The sequence below is a fragment of the Pleurodeles waltl genome, chromosome 8 (assembly GCF_031143425.1).
Source record: "Pleurodeles waltl isolate 20211129_DDA chromosome 8, aPleWal1.hap1.20221129, whole genome shotgun sequence".
NCBI classification, from domain to species: Eukaryota; Metazoa; Chordata; class Amphibia; order Caudata; family Salamandridae; genus Pleurodeles; species Pleurodeles waltl.
The window spans coordinates 148,607,417-148,629,627 of record NC_090447.1 but is presented as its reverse complement, the minus strand read 5'-3'; the positions used below and the strand labels follow the sequence as shown (position 1 = coordinate 148,629,627).

At 45.2% G+C, this 22,211-nt stretch overlaps 1 protein-coding gene across 2 annotated transcripts in view; it reads left to right on the top strand.

The window, feature by feature from the left end:
- LOC138249824 (disks large homolog 2) overlaps window positions 1–22,211 on the top strand; it is a 3,298,389-nt gene that overhangs the window by 1,488,351 nt on the left and 1,787,827 nt on the right. The gene's annotated exons all lie outside the window — the stretch shown is intronic.

Sequence of the window (22,211 nt, the reverse complement as noted above, 5' to 3'; positions counted from 1 at the left end):
TGTTACCTGGGCATTCGTATCTTCCATGATGCTGTGTACCTACTGGACGCTAACCTGACGGCAGAGGTGGCGACTCTCCATTCCCAGGTGGTGTTTTGGCAATCAGTCCCCTTCTCCATGGTGAGCAGAGTAGCAGTTTCAAAGATGGCGATGCTTCCTCATCCACTTTACTGTTTTGTGAACCTCTCAATCACTCTTCACCACACTTTCTTTCAGGGCCTGCACCCCCTCCTTGGGACAACTTAAAAGGCACAACTCGCATGAATGCATAGCACTATCAAAGTACCAACTCAGCCCCTGACCAGGGTGGACTTGGTGCACCCAACATTGAATATTATTTCCTAGCAGTTGAGCTCCAGTGGCCTATGTGTTGGCTGGCGGGTGGCCAGATATATGGAGGGCACAAGCTCCTCAGATCCTCTGCTGTCCATAGTGGCCCTGCTTGGGCTCTTGTTTCTCAGGATCTCGAGCCCTCCGTGTCACGTACAGCTGCTTCAAGAGGCCCTTACATGCTTTCACAGGGCATTGCTGCTCACTTGCCTGAGAAATAAGGTGGTGCTGGGTTTGCAAGCAGAGTGGCTGGACAAAGGTATTGAGAGGGATGATGTTCTCAGTGGAGAGGGGAGTGTGGCCAGGGTTTGAATACAATAAGAAAGGGACTTCTTCTACACTATCATACAGCTTTGGACATGACAAAGTAGACTCTAGGAGGCTTGACTTTCATATGGGTAACAAAGTGGAGGGCCTTTGTAGGAGCTGGAAAGTCTACTGAAGGTGATCTATCGGGTAGATATTTCTGTAGAACAGTTGCTGAGGCTAGAGGATAAAAATGGGTAATTTCAAAGCGGAAGGCTTGGTGATATGTTATAAGGTAACAGCAGTTGGTAAATGACTGCTTAGGTAATGGAAATGGAGGGTCTGTATTCCTTCTCAAAATGAGCTCAAGGTTTTAGCCAAAAAGCAATGGGAAAATTGACATAATGCATACTTGACCTATAAAATTCATTGTTAATTCTCATGACTGTTCTGCAGAATGCATAGAAAATGCCTCAGTGAACAGCATTAGGATAAACAAAAAATAGGATTTCACAGATTATCATTGCAATATCAATGTGTAATAGCCAAAAGACAACTAAAAAAGTCTCTTAGGAGAATAGAATAGTAGGACATAGTAGAAAACATCATGGAATCCCTTGACAGGCAATTCGATTTAATTAGGATACAGATATCCTATAGGTATCCTGTAAAATGACTGCTATGCTGTAGGATGACTTAGGGAAATAGAAAATTGACATGCTGCTAGGTGTAAGCCTGAGTATTGTGCTAAGAGTTAATAACAGGATTTCTACATTGTTTATTTAAACTCTGGGCTGATAATTACAGTTAAATAAATGGCCCTCTAGCGACTGTACAGCTATGTAAATCATATGCATAATACACACTCTTCCCTAGTCACTATACTATTTGTGACAGCTAATTATTGCAAGTTACATTCTCTAAATGAAAGTCATATTCTATCCATACTAACATGATTCTTCACTCTTCATAGTCCAATGTATCTGCGTGTGCTTATTGTTTGTGACGGTAAAAACAAATGCGCATTGATGGTGAAATAATAACTGCATTTCCTGGTTTGGAATGTGTTTGAAAATCAAGTAATTTAGTGGATTTAAAGTGTATTGCAATTCCTGGTTTCTAGATGTTTGTAATTCCACGTATTAAAGATAAATGAACAATGTTAAAAAAAGAACTTAAGGGGCATATTTATACTCTTTTTGCAGGATGTCAAACAACCTCCGTGTGCGTCATATTTTGGATGCGGGAAACCGCCTTGCGTTAATGGCATGCAAGATAGGCGTTCCCGTCCAAATAATGACTTTAAGGCCTGTGCGCCTTATTTATACTCCTGTGTAATTTTTATGCACCGGAGGGGGCGAGCCTTGAAAAATGGCGCACAGCCTGATGTGCGCTGTTTTATAACGTCTGGGTGAGGGCAGGCGTTAAGGGACCTGTGGGCTCACTTCCATAGTCTCAGACCATGGAAGCAGTCCAGAGGTGCCCTTCCCTGCCTCCAGGGACACCCCCTGCCACCCTCGCCCACCCCAGGAAGACACCCATGGATGGGGGGACCCATCCCAGGTAAGTACAGGTAAGTTGAGGTAAGTATTATTTTTTTATTTTTTAAAGTGGCATAGGGGGGCCTAATTTGGGCCCCCCTACATGCCACTGTGCCCAATGGCCATGTCCAGGGGACAGAAGTCGGCTAACGTCAATCCTTAAATAAGGAGCCCGCATGGTGCGTAGGAATGACGTTAGCCGGCGGTAAATTTTTTGACGCAAACCAGCACCGGCGCTGGTTTGTATCAAAAAGTATAACTATGGGCCTAAATCTTTATTTAACCAGTATTGCCTAACGGTTGAAGCCTAAACATCTCTCATTTTTTCGCATAGGAAAATGGTGTTGTAATATTGAGGTGGGTGTTCAGTTACACTGTTCTAAATCCAAACAAACATTGGAGAAAGAGCATACATTTTTGGTGGTTGGGGGTCAGATATACTATTTTAACTCCAGTCCAATTAATATTATAGAATGTTCATGGATCTGGGGTCAGAATTAATATTCTAACTCAAGTTGATCTAACATTCGGGAAAAACAATATATTTGTAGGATCAGATTTACTCTTCTAGCAACTTCTCAACTAAACCTGGGCAAAATGCATCTATTTGTGGAAATCAGATGTACTTTTTTGACTCCAATCCAACTACCACTGGAAACAGTGCATATATTCATGGAGAGGGAAGAGATTCTACTCTAACCAGTCTGATTAACACTGGCGACAGTGCATATATCTGGGGGCAGAGGGATTTATTATTCTAACTCCATTGCGACTAACATAAGGTTAAGTGCATATAATTGGGGAGTAGTATATTTACAAGTCTAACTCCAGTTCAACAGAAATTGGGATAAGTTTGTATAATTGAGGTGGGGGTGATACATTTACTGTCCCAACGCCATACAATTTGAGTATAGGAGGCAAATTTACTATTCTAGTTCCAGTCCAACAAACACTGGAGCAAGTATGTTCAATTTGGTGTGGCACAGTTGACAATAAAGGGAATTCTCCAAAAACACCATGTGTGCGGAATATATTTTTTAAACTGTAAATAACTCATGTTTTAAAAAATATATTCATCAATATTATATTAATAATAAGTACAACAATAATAATAATAATAATATATTTTATATAACTTTAATATTGTTTATGATTAGTTTTTTAAAATATTTCTGAAATTAACTAAAATTAAATCAATTACAAAATAAAGTTACTAATATTACAACTCAGAAAAAAATATTTGAAATTTAAGGAAATTATTTATGAATTATTAATGTAATATTTTTGGGAATTAAAAATAAAAGTAACTGAATAGGTAACTTTAAAAAAAAAAAAATCTATATTATAAAATATATTTTAAAACATAGTTTTCATCAAAAATTAAAGATTTGCTATAATTACTTTTTTTTGTTTTCAAAACAAGGCCCACCCTACCCCCCAAAAAAAACCATGCCCACATAAAGTAACAATTAGAAACTTAAATACAAATAGGCTAAATACATTTTTTTTTAAATACACCCTCTATTCAATTCCTCAATAAACACCTAAAGCCTGAAAAAATAAAAACATATACGTTTTATACTATATTTGATATAACTAATACCAATATACCTTTAACAAAAGAAAGAACTAGTTAGTATACAAAACAATATTAAACACAACAACACGTTAATAATCAATGTTTTAAATGTTAATATAATTGTTTAAAAAATCTAATATTACTTACTTTTTATCAGTGTTTCATTTGTGCTGGTGTTTCCTGTAATTACAAATTAAGCACTGCCTTTGACATGCTCTACATCGATATTTTTGTAGTCACAGTAAGTTATCCTAAATATTAAGCACCAGTGACATTCTGGAGGCAATGTTCAAAATCAGCACCGTTTTCACTATCTTTGCAAAGTTGTAGGAAAATAAAAATATGATTTTATAGTAAAATGAAGCCCATCGTCCACACTTGTAACATGGTTAAATGCATTTTCTCAACTTTTTTATGTAAACAAAGCAATATGGCATGAAAACAGAGTGCAAATACAATTCTCTATTACACTGGCAGCACAACATGGTGAAACCCGATGTGCCTGACGTTTCTAGTAACTATGCCCATGTTTATGCGTCTATTTGAAGGAAGCGAGATGCTGTGAATATTGTACAAAAAGGCAGAAAGTCCAATGGAGGGGTATAATGTACGTTTCACCATTTGGTGCTAACAATTACCCATATACTACAAAGAAACAGGCTTTCTTATTTAATATCTTAGAAGTGTGTTATTGCCCATGACATTGAGGCTGATGAGGTCTTGCATTAGAAGGCGCTGAACTCACCGGAAGAAAAGAATGTGGTGTTAAATCTTCCGGTGCATTGCTGGGTAAGCCGGATTGAGGTCATGTATCCACTAATGAAATGTAGTGACCTCTGCAGTTACTGAGCCTGGAGGCTGTATGCGTTAAGACTCAACTTGAAGGTAGCAAATAGACCTTTTACAGCCCCATTACTCATCTCACTGGCTGAGCTGGTGGTTTGGTAATGCGCATTCTGCAGAGTTCTTGAATGTACGAGTGGGAATGTCTCTCCTCTGATCTTCGATAGTTATAGGAAGAGACAGTAAAAAGGTTCAAGATTTTAGACCAAGAAAAATACGGTCGGGATTAGAATGTTATTTGTCAGATTGTTTTAAAGGTTCATAAAAGTAAGAAGGTTACAGGGCATTTTCCCCTGACTGGATGCAATGCTGCAGCAGCTGGTAGTAAACAATCCTAAGCACATAACCAGTACTTCTGAATTGTAATTATTGAATATTAAAATGGCAATTCAATGGAAAGGACACCCACATAAAGCCCTTCTTATAGCAAGAAATATTAAAAATCACACATATGTAATGTACTGCATAAGGTAAGCTGGATCAGGAAGACTTGGGTGATCTGTAAATGGTTTTACAAAGCTTAGGACTTCAGTTCGTTCCGAATCAACCAGTCATAAAAGTGAGGTCCTTTATTGGGAAGGCTCTTGGTTGCAGCGTTTGCTACTTTGCAAGTACAGTACGTTTACTTTGGTTGCAAATTAGGCAACGAGTGACTACATGCTTGGGGCCTCAAAGATGTCGTAGTGGCTCAAGACCTGCCTTTTCCCACCCACTGAGCCCAAGCACCATACTTTGTCTTCTGCTCCACTTCACCAAAAACCTCCAGGACACAGGAGGATTACACTTGATGAAAAAACATTGCCAGGCCGGCCGCCGTGTCATGTTCGCCTGTTCTGAAAGGTTTTTTGGTTCCCAGAAGTAAACTCACACAATAAAGACAGGGCTTGTTTCTGAGAAGCAGAAAAGGTTTGCCTGACATGCAGGAGGTTTTCCTGCTGTGCAATGGGGATAGTTCTGCTTTCACCTAACCTCGCTTCGCCGTCGCCTATATATCAGGCCTTCTCTTCTGACATTAACTTGCAGCTCAGTGGCAGACAGGGCACCAGCTGCAGGTTCCTGATGTGAGTGCCTGCTCAGGCTCTGATATCAAAATCCAGATGGTTTGCAAAACCACTAAATGAGTTTGATTTGTTGAGAGGGTTACCCACCAATTCACATATGCCCAGCTGATCATTTTGAAATATTAAAGTGTAGTCTAAGCAGGTATTAATATCTTAACTTGTTATCTAAAACCCGGTCACCACCACAGATTTGCCATTTTATATTTTTTGCACATAGCTTATAAACACGTAGGGCCAGATGTAGAAAGGGTTTTGTGCCTCGCAAACAGCGAAAAACGCCGTTTGCGAGGCACAAAAGCCTCTTCGGTATGCAGAAATGCATTTTGCGAGTCAGATCCGACTCGCAAAATGCATTTCCGACTCGCAAATAGGAAGGGGTGTTCCCTTCCTATTTGCGACTCACAATGCAATTCAATTCCATTTGGAATCGCAGTTACCATCCACTTGAAGTGGATGGTAACCCTGTCGCAAACGGACCCCTTCCCCTTTGTGACTGGACAAAAAAATATTTTTTCAGAGCAGGCAGTGGTCCAATGGACCACTACCTGCCCTGAAAAAATCAGAAACGAAAGGTTTCGTTTTTTGTTTTCAAAGTGCAGCTCGTTTTCCTTTAACCCCTTCGCTGCCAGGCCTTTTCCCCCTCCTGTGCCAGGCCCTTTTTTGCCTATTTGGGGCAGTTCGCGCTTAGGCCCTCATAACTTTTTGTCCACATAAGCTAACCAAGCCAAATTTGCGTCCTTTTTTTCCAACATCCTAGGGATTCTAAAGGTACCCAGACTTTGTGGGTTCCCCTGAACGAGGCCAAGAAATTGGCCAAAATACAGTGAAAATTTCGTTTTTTTCAAAAAAATTGGAAAAAGGGGCTGCAGAAGAAGGCTTGTGGTTTTTCCCCTGAAAATGGCATCAACAAAGGGTCTGCGGTGCTAAACTCAGCAGCTTCCCAGCTTTCAGGAACAGGCAGACTTGAATCCGAAAACCCAATTTTTCAACACAATTTTGGCATTTTACTGGGGCATACCCCATTTGTGCACTTTTTTGTGCTTTCAGCCTCCTTCCAGTCAGTGACAGGAATGGGTGTGAAACCAATGCTGGATCCCAGAAACCTAAACATTTCTGAAAAGTAGACAAAATTCTGAATTCAGCAAGGGGTCATTTGTGTAGATCCTACAAGGGTTTCCTACAGAAAATAACAGCTGAAAAAGAAAAATATTGAAATTGAGGTGAAAAAAACATCAATTTTTCTCTACGTTTTACTCTGTAACTTTTCCCTGCAATGTTAGATTATCGAAAGCAATATACCGTTACGTCTGCTGGACTCCCCTGGTTGCGGGGATATATAGGGTTTGTAGGTTCATCAAGAACCCGAGGAACCCAGAGCCAATAAATGAGCTGCACCCTGCAGTGCGTTTTCATTCTATACCGGGTATACAGCAATTCATTTGCTGAAATATAAGGAGTAAAAAATTGCTATCAAGAAAACCTTTGCATTTCCAAAAAGGGCACAAGATAAGGTGTTGAGGAGCAGTGGTTATTTGCACATCTCTGAATTCCGGGGTGACCATAGTAGCACGTGAATTACAGGGAATTTCTCAAATAGATGTCTTTTTTACACACACTCCTATATTTGGAAGGAAAAAATGTAGAGAAAGACAAGGGGCAATAGTACTTGTTTTGCTAATCTATGTTCCCCCAAGTCTCCCGATAAAAATGGTACCTCACTTGTGTGGGTAGGCCTAGCACCCGCGACAGGATATGCCCCAAAACACAACGTGGACACATCACAGAAAACAGAGCTGTTTTTAGCAAAGTGACTACCTGTAGATTTTGGCCTCTAGCTCAGCCGCCACCTAGGGAAACCTACCAAACCTGTGCATTTCTGAAAACTAGAGACCTAGGGGAATCCAAGGAGGGGTGACTTGTGTGGCTCGGACCAGGTTCTGTTACCCAGAATCCTTTGCAAACCTCAAAATTTGGCTAAAAAAACACATGTTCCTCACACTTCTGTGGCAGAAAGTTCTGGAATCTGAGAGGAGCCACAAATTTCCTTCCACCCAGCGTTCCCCCACGTCTCCCGATAAAAATGATACCTCACTTGTGTGGGTAGGCCTAGCACCCGCGACAGGATATGCCCCAAAACACAACGTGGACACATCACAGAAAACAGAGCTGTTTTTAGCAAAGTGACTACCTGTAGATTTTGGCCTCTAGCTCAGCCGCCACCTAGGGAAACCTACCAAACCTGTACATTTCTGAAAACTAGAGACCTAGGGGAATCCAAGGAGGGGTGACTTGTGTGGCTCGGACCAGGTTCTGTTACCCAGAATCCTTTGCAAACCTCAAAATTTGGCTAAAAAAACACATGTTCCTCACATTTCTGTGGCAGAAAGTTCTGGAATCTGAGAGGAGCCACAAATTTCCTTCCACCCAGCGTTCCCCCACGTCTCCCGATAAAAATGATACCTCACTTGCGTGGGTAGGCCTAGCGCCGGCGACAGGAAACACCCCAAAGCGCAACGTGGACACATCCTAAATTTTGGAAAAAAACAGAGGTGTTTTTTGCGAAGTGCCTACCTGTAGATTTTGGCCTCTAGCTCAGCCGGCACCTAGGGAAACCTACCAAACCTGTGCATTTCTGAAAACTAGAGACCTAGGGGAATCCAAGGAGGGGTGACTTGCGGGGCTCGGACCAGGTTCTGTTACCCAGAATCCTTTGCAAACCTCAAAATTTGGCTAAAAAAACACATGTCCCTCACATTTCTGTGGCAGAAAGTTCTGGAATCTGAGAGGAGCCACAAATTTCCTTCCACCCAGCGTTCCCCCACGTCTCCCGATAAAAATGATACCTCACTTGTGTGGGTAGGCCTAGCGCCCGCGACAGGATATGCCCCAAAACACAACGTGGACATATCACAGAAAACAGAGCTGTTTTTAGCAAAGTGACTACCTGTAGATTTTGGCCTCTAGCTCAGCCGCCACCTAGGGAAACCTACCAAACCTGTGCATTTCTGAAAACTAGAGACCTAGGGGAATCCAAGGAGGGGTGACTTGCGGGGCTCGGACCAGGTTCTGTTACCCAGAATCCTTTGCAAACCTCAAAATTTGGCTAAAAAAACACATGTTCCTCACATTTCTGTGGCAGAAAGTTCTGGAATCTGAGAGGAGCCACAAATTTCCTTCCACCCAGCGTTCCCCCACGTCTCCCGATAAAAATGATACCTCACTTGTGTGGGTAGGCCTAGCGCCCGCGACAGGATATGCCCCAAAACACAACGTGGACATATCACAGAAAACAGAGCTGTTTTTAGCAAAGTGACTACCTGTAGATTTTGGCCTCTAGCTCAGCCGCCACCTAGGGAAACCTACCAAACCTGTGCATTTCTGAAAACTAGAGACCTAGGGGAATCCAAGGAGGGGTGACTTGCGGGGCTCAGACCAGGTTCTGTTACCCAGAATCCTTTGCAAATCTCAAAATTTGGCTAAAAAAAACACATGTTCCTCACATTTCTGTGGCAGAAAGTTCTGGAATCTGAGAGGAGCCACAAATTTCCTTCCACCCAGCGTTCCCCCACGTCTCCCGATAAAAATGATACCTCACTTGTGTGGGTAGGCCTAGCGCCCGCGACAGGATATGCCCCAAAACACAACGTGGACATATCACAGAAAACAGAGCTGTTTTTAGCAAAGTGACTACCTGTAGATTTTGGCCTCTAGCTCAGCCGCCACCTAGGGAAACCTACCAAACCTGTGCATTTCTGAAAACTAGAGACCTAGGGGAATCCAAGGAGGGGTGACTTGCGGGGCTCGGACCAGGTTCTGTTACCCAGAATCCTTTGCAAATCTCCAAATTTGGCTAAAAAAACACATGTTCCTCACATTTCTGTGGCAGAAAGTTCTGGAATCTGAGAGGAGCCACAAATTTCCTTCCACCCAGCGTTCCCCCACGTCTCCCGATAAAAATGATACCTCACTTGTGTGGGTAGGCCTAGCGCCCGCGACAGGATATGCCCCAAAACACAACGTGGACACATCACAGAAAACAGAGCTGTTTTTAGCAAAGTGACTACCTGGAGATTTTGGCCTCTAGCTCAGCCGCCACCTAGGGAAACCTACCAAACCTGTACATTTCTGAAAACTAGAGACCTAGGGGAATCCAAGGAGGGGTGACTTGTGTGGCTCGGACCAGGTTCTGTTACCCAGAATCCTTTGCAAACCTCAAAATTTGGCTAAAAAAACACATGTTCCTCACATTTCTGTGGCAGAAAGTTCTGGAATCTGAGAGGAGCCACAAATTTCCTTCCACCCAGCGTTCCCCCACGTCTCCCGATAAAAATGATACCTCACTTGCGTGGGTAGGCCTAGCGCCGGCGACAGGAAACACCCCAAAGCGCAACGTGGACACATCCTAAATTTTGGAAAAAAACAGAGGTGTTTTTTGCGAAGTGCCTACCTGTAGATTTTGGCCTCTAGCTCAGCCGGCACCTAGGGAAACCTACCAAACCTGTGCATTTCTGAAAACTAGAGACCTAGGGGAATCCAAGGAGGGGTGACTTGCGGGGCTCGGACCAGGTTCTGTTACCCAGAATCCTTTGCAAACCTCAAAATTTGGCTAAAAAAACACATGTCCCTCACATTTCTGTGGCAGAAAGTTCTGGAATCTGAGAGGAGCCACAAATTTCCTTCCACCCAGCGTTCCCCCACGTCTCCCGATAAAAATGATACCTCACTTGTGTGGGTAGGCCTAGCGCCCGCGACAGGATATGCCCCAAAACACAACGTGGACATATCACAGAAAACAGAGCTGTTTTTAGCAAAGTGACTACCTGTAGATTTTGGCCTCTAGCTCAGCCGCCACCTAGGGAAACCTACCAAACCTGTGCATTTCTGAAAACTAGAGACCTAGGGGAATCCAAGGAGGGGTGACTTGCGGGGCTCGGACCAGGTTCTGTTACCCAGAATCCTTTGCAAACCTCAAAATTTGGCTAAAAAAACACATGTTCCTCACATTTCTGTGGCAGAAAGTTCTGGAATCTGAGAGGAGCCACAAATTTCCTTCCACCCAGCGTTCCCCCACGTCTCCCGATAAAAATGATACCTCACTTGTGTGGGTAGGCCTAGCGCCCGCGACACGATATGCCCCAAAACACAACGTGGACATATCACAGAAAACAGAGCTGTTTTTAGCAAAGTGACTACCTGTAGATTTTGGCCTCTAGCTCAGCCGCCACCTAGGGAAACCTACCAAACCTGTGCATTTCTGAAAACTAGAGACCTAGGGGAATCCAAGGAGGGGTGACTTGCGGGGCTCAGACCAGGTTCTGTTACCCAGAATCCTTTGCAAATCTCAAAATTTGGCTAAAAAAACACATGTTCCTCACATTTCTGTGGCAGAAAGTTCTGGAATCTGAGAGGAGCCACAAATTTCCTTCCACCCAGCGTTCCCCCACGTCTCCCGATAAAAATGATACCTCACTTGTGTGGGTAGGCCTAGCGCCCGCGACAGGATATGCCCCAAAACACAACGTGGACATATCACAGAAAACAGAGCTGTTTTTAGCAAAGTGACTACCTGTAGATTTTGGCCTCTAGCTCAGCCGCCACCTAGGGAAACCTACCAAACCTGTGCATTTCTGAAAACTAGAGACCTAGGGGAATCCAAGGAGGGGTGACTTGCGGGGCTCGGACCAGGTTCTGTTACCCAGAATCCTTTGCAAATCTCCAAATTTGGCTAAAAAAACACATGTTCCTCACATTTCTGTGGCAGAAAGTTCTGGAATCTGAGAGGAGCCACAAATTTCCTTCCACCCAGCGTTCCCCCACGTCTCCCGATAAAAATGATACCTCACTTGTGTGGGTAGGCCTAGCGCCCGCGACAGGATATGCCCCAAAACACAACGTGGACACATCACAGAAAACAGAGCTGTTTTTAGCAAAGTGACTACCTGGAGATTTTGGCCTCTAGCTCAGCCGCCACCTAGGGAAACCTACCAAACCTGTACATTTCTGAAAACTAGAGACCTAGGGGAATCCAAGGAGGGGTGACTTGTGTGGCTCGGACCAGGTTCTGTTACCCAGAATCCTTTGCAAACCTCAAAATTTGGCTAAAAAAACACATGTCCCTCACATTTCTGTGGCAGAAAGTTCTGGAATCTGAGAGGAGCTACAAATTTCCTTCCACCCAGCGTTCCCCCAAGTCTCCCGATAAAAATGATACCTCACTTGCGTGGGTAGGCCTAGCGCCGGCGACAGGAAACACCCCAAAGCGCAACGTGGACACATCCTAAATTTTGGAAAAAAACAGAGGTGTTTTTTGCAAAGTGCCTACCTGTAGATTTTGGCCTCTAGCTCAGCCGGCACCTAGGGAAACCTACCAAACCTGTGCATTTCTGAAAACTAGAGACCTAGGGGAATCCAAGGAGGGGTGACTTGCGGGGCTCGGACCAGGTTCTGTTACCCAGAATCCTTTGCAAACCTCAAAATTTGGCTAAAAAAACACATGTCCCTCACATTTCTGTGGCAGAAAGTTCTGGAATCTGAGAGGAGCTACAAATTTCCTTCCACCCAGCGTTCCCCCAAGTCTCCCGATAAAAATGATACCTCACTTGCGTGGGTAGGCCTAGCGCCGGCGACAGGAAACACCCCAAAGCGCAACGTGGACACATCCTAAATTTTGGAAAAAAACAGAGGTGTTTTTTGCAAAGTGCCTACCTGTAGATTTTGGCCTCTAGCTCAGCCGGCACCTAGGGAAACCTACCAAACCTGTGCATTTCTGAAAACTAGAGACCTAGGGGAATCCAAGGAGGGGTGACTTGCGGGGCTCGGACCAGGTTCTGTTACCCAGAATCCTTTGCAAACCTCAAAATTTGGCTAAAAATAAACATGTTACTCACATTTCTGTGGCAGAAAGTTCTAGAATCTGAGAGGAGCCACAAATTTCCTTCTACCCAGCGTTCCCCCAAGTCTCCCGATAAAAATGATACCTCACTTGTGTGGGTAGGACTAGCGCCCACGAAAGGAAAGGGCCCAAAACACAACGTGGACACATCACATTTTTTTATAAAAAGCAGTGCCTACCTGTGGATTTTGGCCTGTAGCTCAGCCGACACCTGAGGAAACCTAGCAAACCAGTGCATTTTTGAAAACTAGAAACCCAGGGGAATCCAAGATGGGGTGACTTGCGGGGCTCTGACCAGGTTATGTTACCCAGAATCCTTTGCAAACATCAAAATTTGGCCCAAAAAACACTTTTTCCTCTCATTTCGGTGACAGAAAGTTCTGGAATCTGAGAGGAGCCACAAATTTCCTTCCACCCAGCGTTCCCTTAAGTCTCTCGATAAAAATGGTACATCACTTCTGTGGGTAGGCCTAGCGCCCACAAAAGGAAATAGCCCAAAACACAACGTGGAAACAACATATTTTTTCGCAGAAAACAGAGGTGTTTTTTGCAAGGTGCCTACCTGTGGTGTTTGGCCTGTAGCTCAGCCGGCCCCAGGGGGTGGGGGGGGCAGAAATGCCCTAAAATAAATTTGCCCCCCCAACCCCCACCCTCCCCCGCCGGGAGCGACCCTTGCCTACGGGGTCGCTCCCCCTGCGTGACATTGGCACCAAAAAACAAATCCCCGGTGCCTAGTGGTTTCTGCCCCCTTGGGGGCAGGTTGACCTAAACTCAGCTAATCTGCCCCCAAGGGGGGCAGAAATGGCCTAAATACAATTTGTCCCCCAGGGGAGCGACTTTTGCCTGATGGGTCGCTCCCCATCTCTAAAAAAAAAAAACAAAGAAAAAAAAGAAAAATTCCCCTGGCGCCTAGAGGTTTCTGCCCCCCCCGGGGGCAGATCGGCCTAATGATAGGCCGATCTGCCCCCCGGGGGGGCAGAAATGGCCTAAAATAAATTTGCCCCCCCAACCCCCATCCCCCCCCCCGGGAGCGACCCTTGCCTACGGGGTCGCTCCCCCTGCGTGACATTGGCGCCAAAAAACAAATCCCCGGTGCCTAGTGGTTTCTGCCCCCTTGGGGGCAGATTGACCTAAAATTGGGCAGTCTGCCCCCAGGGGGGCAGAAATGGTCTAAATACAATTTGCCCCCCCAGGGGAGCGACCCTTGCCTGATGGGTCGCTCCCCATCTCTAAAAAAAGAAACAACAAAAAAAAAACACACACAAAAAAAATTGCCCTGGCGCCTAGAGTGTTCTGCCCACCCCCCGGGGGCAGTTCGGCCTAATAATAGGCCGATCTGTCCCCCGGGGGGGGCAGAAATGGCCTAAAATAAATTTGCCCCCCCAACCCCCACCCCCCCCCCCCGGGAGCGACCCTTGCCTACGGGGTCGCTCCCCCTGCGTGACATTGGCGCCAAAAAACAAATCCCCGGTGCCTAGTGGTTTCTGCCCCCTTGGGGGCAGATTGACCTAAAATTGGCCAATCTGCCCCCAGGGGGGCAGAAATGGTCTAAATACAATTTGCCCCCCCAGGGGAGCGACCCTTGCCTGATGGGTCGCTCCCCATCTCTAAAAAAAGAAACAACAAAAAAAAAAAAAACACAAAAAAAAAATTGCCCTGGCGCCTAGAGTGTTCTGCCCCCCCCCCCCCGGGGGCAGTTCGGCCTAATAGGCCGATCTGACCCCCGGGGGGGCAGAAATGGCCTAAAATAAATTTGCCCCCCCGGGAGCGACCCTTGCCTACGGGGTCGCTCCCCCTGCGTGACATTGGCGCCAAAAAACAAATCCCCGGTGCCTAGTGATTTCTGCCCCCTTGGGGGCAGATTGACCTAAAATTGGCCAATCTGCCCCCAGGGGGGCAGAAATGGTCTAAATACAATTTGCCCCCCCAGGGGAGCGACCCTTGCCTGATGGGTCGCTCCCCATCTCTAAAAAAAGAAACAACAACAACAAAAAAAACACAAAAAAAAAATTGCCCTGGCGCCTAGAGTGTTCTGCCCCCCCCCCCGGGGGCAGTTCGGCCTAATAATAGGCCGATCTGTCCCCCGGGGGGGCAGAAATGGCCTAAAATAAATTTGCCCCCCCAACCCCCCACCCCCCCCCCCCGGAGCGACCCTTGCCTACGGGGTCGCTCCCCCTGCGTGACATTGGCGCCAAAAAACAAATCCCCGGTGCCTAGTGATTTCTGCCCCCTTGGGGGCAGATTGACCTAAAATTGGCCAATCTGCCCCCAGGGGGGCAGAAATGGTCTAAATACAATTTGCCCCCCCAGGGGAGTGACCCTTGCCTGATGGGTCGCTCCCCATCTCTAAAAAAAGAAACAAAAAAAAAAAAAAAATTGCCCTGGCGCCTAGAGTGTTCTGCCCCCCCCCCGGGGGCAGTTCGGCCTAATAATAGGCCGATCTGTCCCCCGGGGGGGGCAGAAATGGCCTAAAATAAATAAAAGGCCTTCCCGAAAATATGCCCCCCTGGGAGCGACCCTTGCCCAAGGGGTCGCTCCCTTTTGTCAATAACAATAAAAAATAAAAAAAATCCCTGGTGTCTAGTGGTTTCTACCCCCCTTGGGGGCAGATTGGCCTCATCAAAATAGGCCAATCTGCCCCCAAGGGGGGCAGAAATGGCCAAAATATAATTTTCCCCCAAGGGGAACGACCCTTGCCTAAGGGGTCGCTCCCCACCTCAATAAAAAAAAATGAAAAAAAAAAAAAAAAAAAAAATGGTCCCTGGTGCCTAGAGGTTTCTGCCCCCCCTGGGGGCAGATCGGCCTAATAAGGCCGATCTGCCCCCAGGGGGGGCAGAAAAGGCCTTTTCAAAAAAATGCCCCCCCTGGGAGCGACCCTTGCCCAAGGGGTCGCTCCCTTTTGTCAATTTCTACGAAAAAAAAAAAAATCCCTGGTGTCTAGTGGGGTTTCAAAAACCGGATTGCAAGCAATCCGGCTTTTGAAACCCTCGGAGGGACTTCAAAGGGAAGGAAATACTTTTCCTTCCCTTTGAAGCCCCTCCGGGCCTCCCAAGTGATTGAAAAAGAAATGCATTTGCATTTCTTTTTCAATCGCGCTGGAAGCAGAGCTTCCAGCGCGACGAGGGAGGCCCCTGTGACACATCAGCGCGCGCGCGCGCGCTGACGTCACAGGGGGGGGTGGGGGGGGTCGGGGGTGGAAGGGGAAGGTCTTCCCCTTCCATCCCCGACTTGGGGGGGGAAGGGGGGTGCACGGGGGGCGCGCTAGCGCACCCCCAAGTTCCCCTGTGCCATGGACGAGATGATCTCGTCCAAGGCACAGGGGAACTGTAGCCTTGGACGAGATCATCTCGTCCAAGGCACAGAAGAGGTTAAGGAAAACAGGCTGCCCTGAGAAAAAAAAAACTGCTTTATTAAAAAGCAGTCACGGACATGGTGGTCTGCTGTCTCCAGCAGGCCACCATCCCCGTGAGTGCCCATACTCGCAATGGGGTCGCAAAACTGTGACCCACCTTATTATTATTAATGAGGTGGGTCTTTGCGACCCCATTGCGAGTTGCAGAAGGTGTCTGAGACACCTTTCTGCATACCAAATTGTGACTTGCAATTTGCGAGTCGCAGGGACTCGCAAATTGCAAGTCGCAATTTGGATTTTTGCTACATCTGGCCCTTAAAGCTGAAAGGCAGCAGTGACTGCTTCAAATCTCAAGGGGAAGGAAGGGTGGGGGGACACGGGGTGGGGGGAAGGGGACAGAGACGAAGGGGGGAAAATAAATATTTTAAAAAAAAACTTACCTCACTGCCGTCTCCTGCAGCCTCATGATCTTCTTCCTTCTGTGTGGTGTCCCAGCATTCACTGGGACACCGGCATAGGCTCCCCTGCAATCCTGGCACTGCTTACATGCTAAATATAGCATGTAAGCAGCATCAGGATTGGTCTGAGCTGCTCGGACTGCCGCTCAGATACAAGCCTGGTGTCTGTGCTGTTTCTCCAGCCCGGCTGTGTATACACTTGGGTTGGAGAAACCTAAGTGCACATGTGTGTTTGGCTGGCCTGAGATGGCCGGCTAAACACACATGCGCATTTTGTGCACTCTCCCCTTCTCCCCAATCTCACCTGCTGTGGCCCCACTCAGCCAGCAGATGAAAAATGAAATGATAGAAAACTATTGTTTCATTTTCATCTCCTGGCTCTTGGCCAAGTGGGCATGCTCCTTCACCATAGCGAAGGAGCTGCCTCTGATGAAAGGTCACATTGGTCCTCTTTTGACTTGAAACTGTATCATACAGACAAGAGAGACACATCAGCTGCAACTTAATAACTTACTAAACTCTCTTGCCAATGTTAAAAAATGGAGGGATTCATATTGGCAAGTCTTCTGACATTATTTTAGGGTCACCGGTAAAGAGTACTAATACTGTAAGGTGTCTCTGCAGTTTTAGCAATTTTTTCCACCATGTAATTACTCAATTTGTTTAGACTTGACCGATTTGCCAGGTCAGGGTATTTATATAAGATAGGAAGCCTCAAGTTCCTTGAGTGGTTACTCAACCTTTACAAGCTGTTGTTTCTAATGATTTAGAGAGATATGGTAATCATTCAGGGATGTCTGGTGACAATATTCTTATCGGACTGCACTGCAATATGGAAGTTTAAGGAATGTAGGTAAGCTAACTACTACATAAGGTTGAGATAGCCATGTCACATTTCATTTTCCCACCTTGCCCATTCCAATTATAGGATATGATTACTTGTAAGGGGAATGGTAGGAATATGAAAGCATGTGGGATGAAGGCACTGGGAAAGATTCTCCATCTCTTACACTCACTGTTTCACTCATCCCTCTCTTTTTTTCTAAACACACAGACACATTCCATATATATTTGTAATACACATTGATAGCCACCAATATGGATTTTGGTTTTATGAATAACTTTGGTGCCTTCATAAAACTTTCTAAAATACGTTCATCCACTTGAGCTCATTACTAGAAGGTTTTGGGGTGATCTATCAAGAGGGAGCAAGAAAAAGGTGTGATCCGAAAATGCAGTTTCTCCATGCAATTTCCATATGGCTTTTTAAACATTTGTTTGACTAGGCACTCTCTGCATGATCACCCCAAACGTTTTGCCTTTACCCTCCACTTTTTTGCTGAATTTCTTTTGTTGGCTTAGGATTCTTTGTAGTTTACTGCTGCTAACCAGGGCCAAAGTGCTTGTTTCTCCTCTTAGTGAAATTGGTTTATAAACAATTGGGTCTAATATTATTGGGTTATATTTAATTCACTTGCCAATCCCTTGTAAAGTGGTATGCCATATACCCAGGGCCGGCAGCCCCTATTGTGCCACTCTCTTAAATAGAACTTCAAAACTTGTCCCATGCCTGCCAATGCAGCCTGAATGCAGCATTCCACTGCCATATCGAATTTGCATTCAAGCCCCCTTGCCAAGTCTCTAACTCCCCTTTTGTTACATATATGTCACCCCTTAGGTAGGTCATAGGTATGCCATAGGACGGGGTGCTGAGTAATTAAAAGGTTAGGCATGTACGTTTATGTTTTACATGTCCTGGTAGTGAAAAAATCCCAAATTAATTATTCATTGACATGAGGACTATCCCTCCCAGAAGCGAACATTGAGGATTCTTCGTTAGATTTAATAACTTGTAATTTCTAAATGAAAGAAGGTAGATATGTTATGTTTGGTACCTATGAAAGTGTAATGGTAAACCCCCTTTAATGGTACATTAAGATTTTTCATTGCAGTTTTTAAAATACCACATTTAGAAAGTTGCAAAAAGAACAGATGATGGACGGAATGGCGACCAAATCAAACATTCACTCACAGTCACAGATCTGTGTTTAATCCATCAGTTTTTTTTGCTTGCCATACCATTACAGTTTGTACCCAGCCATATGCAAATCAGTCATGGCCCTGCTCCCCATGGGAACAGCCCAGCCAGAACTGCCAGGCCAGGTTCTCCCTGAATCAGAAGCAAGCATCTTGGACCCGTTTTGGGGTCTCACCACTCATTAACCAGGCCCTTGAATCTGGTGGCATAACGAGCATGGTACCCACGTCTGGGCATACTCTTCCCACTTAGGGTGACGAATGCTAACAGATCAAATGATAGACAGAATGTGGAACAAATCAAACATTCATCCCCAGTCACAGAACTGGGTTTAATCCATCTTTTGTTTTACTCGCCATGCCATTCCAGTTTGGACCCAGCAATATGCAAATCAGTCTTGACTATGCTCACCATGGGAATAGTCCAGCCTGAACTGCAGGCAGGTCGTCCCTGGACCAGTAACACGCATCCTGGAACTGGTTTCAGGGTATCATCCCTCATCAGCCAGGCCTTCTTCAATCTGGTGGCATGGTGAGCGTAGGACCCACGTCTCGGCCAAACCTTTCCCATTTAGGGTGACAAATGCAAAAAGAACAGATGATGGACGAATGCAGAACAAATCAAACCTACAGTCCTAGTCCCAGATCTCAGTTGAATTAATCTATCATTTTTTTTGCTCGCCATGCCATTCCAGTTTGGACCCAGCCATATGTAAATAAGTCTTGACCCTGCTCCCCATTGGAACAGTCCAGCTCGAGCTGCCAGGCAAGGGACTCCCTGGACAAATAACAAGCATCCTGGAACTGGTTTCAGGGTATCACCCCTCATCAGCTAGGCTTTCTTGAATCTGGTGGCATAACGAGCACAGGACGCATGTCTGGGCCAAACCTTTCCCATTTAGGGTGACAAATGCAAAATGAACAGATGATGGGTGAATGCAGAACAAATCAAACTTTCATCCCCAGTCACAGATCTCAGTTTAATCTATAATTTTTTTGCTCGCCATTCCATTCCAGTTTGGACCCAGCCATATGCAGTCTTGACCCTGCTCCCCATGGTAACAGTCCAGCCTGAACTGCCAGGCAAGGGACTCCCTGGACCAGAAACAAGCATCCTGGGACTGGTATTTGACCAAAAAGTGCTCTTAGAACCAGGAGAAGACCAGGACCATCCTGCTTGCCTATCCGTCTGAGGTGCATCGCTGGTCCAATTGACTTCATGGCTTCCAACACTACGTTGTTCTACACAGCAACAAATACATTTCAGCAGTTCCTTTCCAAACGGGTATCCGACCTCCTGGAACTCCTATTCAGCTACAGCCCTTTTGCTTTGATCTGCTACAGATTTTTGACTTCCATTTCAACAACTAAGTTTGAAGGTAAATATCTTTGCTGAGGCTTCGCTCCACGGCTATCTGACGACAACCCTCCTTCCTTGGACCCTTCTCCATCCCGCTGGACGAAGGGAAGTGCGGACCAGGCCCAATTCACTTCATGTATCTGAACCGTACTCCATTACAGTCAGCCTTGACAATTGACTTTGACCCCGGTTGTGCGCAACCAGATGTCTGCGGTTGCCACTTTGATATTTTTGGAGTTATGTTCCATCTTAAACTTTAAAAATTCATAACTCCAGTTCTACTGGTGTCAAATAATTTATTAACTTTTACTCTATTTCTCTAAATTGGTTTGGAATTTTTCTTATGTGGTGTTTTCACTTTATTACTGTTTGTGTGCTGCATAAATACTTTACGCACAGCCTTGAGTTAAGCCTGTCTGCTTTTTGTCTGAAGCTACCCAGGGTTTAGCACAAGTTAATTAAGTGACTTTTGTGGTTCACCTTGATGGTGGCTATTGTTTGACCAGGGCTCACACCCCAGTCAACCAACAACCGAATTTCTCAAACAGTGCTACAGCCAAAATGGCTGAACAGAATTACTCCAAATTTGACTGAAAGCTAAATCTTTACCAAGAAAGCGTGTCTTTTGTGCTTAGGTGTAAATCTGTTAAGTAGATTTTATGAAATTAGGTTTCAAAATATATAGATGTCTGAAGGGCTTTTCAAAGCATGGTTTTGGATGGCTGGGTTTGCAGGACTATTACTGGAATCCTGGGGGCACACAGCTTTAAAAAACTAGAGCCATCCCATTAACCAAAAGGGGCTTTATTTCCTTTAGGACCCCACGCGAGAGCATGCACTCAGATTGGCTGGCTGCAACCTGAACAAATGAACTGCCATTAGGGCTTGAGCACTCAGTCCCTGTGTCTTGAATTAAAAAAAAAAAAAAAGATAAAAGGCAGAGATACCCTGAAACCCTGGACCTTGTGGGGAGGGCCCCAAAAGGACCCTCCATGGGTCAAATGTTTTTAAAATGTTTTTTTCGGGGGTTCTGCAATCTTGCAGAGTCCCATGGGAGCCGTCATGTCCCCATGGACTCCTGCAAGGCTCGATTTAATATTTTTTCAGACAAACAAAAGGGGGTAGGTGTCTATTTGAGGTTGGGGGGTTTGACCTACTGTGGTGGGCTGGGTGCAGGGCCTAACCAAAGACCAGGTCCTGTGACCAATTCCCTCCTACTTGGTCAAACCTGTGGTAAACACCCCACCACACACGGCCAAAAGCTACATGGCACAACTTCTTAAAAGGACTTTCCATGTTCTATCTATGGAGCACAAAGTTGCTCAACAGTAGTTATTTTTCAATTCACATTTAGGGGCTTATTTATAGGCCCTTAGCGCCACCTTGTGCCACATGAACATCATTTATTTTGAGGTTAATGTCGCCAAACGAGGCCAAAATCCCTGCACCCTATTTACAAAGTCGCACAATGCATGCATTGCGCCACCCTGTAACCCTTTGCGCTACATTATGCCTGCTCCAGGCATAATGTATAGAAAGAGGTAATTCCCCCATTAGGGGAGCCGGTAAAATGGTGCAAGGAAATCTCTGGGATTTCCTTGCGCCATTTACTGCAGCACTTTTAACGCCTGCTCGTGAGCAGGAGTTAAAAGGGGGCTTCCATTCTTTAGAATGGGCCCCTATATACTCTGCATGAGTAGCGCCAACAGTTTGGCACTACTCCTGCAGAGTACATCAATAGAGTAATTAGAAATGACTCTATTGCCCCCTATCCAGTGCCATAGTAGGTCGTATTTTAAATTCGGTGCACACATGGTGGCGGTAGGGGGGATGCTAATGGGTGCCAGGAAAGTGGCGCTGCACTCAGTGCATTGCCGCTTTCCATAACTCTGCCCCACATTTTTTGCAAACTGACTGGAATATATTCCTACAGATCAGAGGACACTTTGTTCAAGTATATGCCCTCCTGGAGCACACCATTATTCACCAGTGATTGTGTTTGAGTTCACATTATGGGCTGCTGTAGTTCCACGATGCCAGATGCACGGATACCTAGCACCAGACTTTATGAGCTATGTCTTGACTCAGCACCCACCTTATTGTTAGAAACAACTGGAGGCATGTATGGTGACAAATGTGTTTACCTCTGTGCTCACAAACTTTCCCTGATGTTTAAAGCAAAAGAAAAGAAGCTAGATGGCCAGCCCTGCTCTTCAAAAATTTGAAATCATGCTGCTGTTTAATTCAAGTTACTGATTTCTTTCTTTTAATATAGGAAATCAGTACTTTGAAAAGAATATGATGTATTGACACATTTCTCTTAAGTCTGAATGAAAAAAAAATCCAAAGATAAATGTCTTTGGAAGATGTAAGATTTTTTTGAAGTTGTAAAAAAAAAAACTAACCTATAGGGAATGTAATAGCTATGAATTATTCTCCACTGTATGCTGACCTTGGGTATATTTCATTGGCACACTTTTTAACATTTTTATGGCACCTTCATCAAATGCCT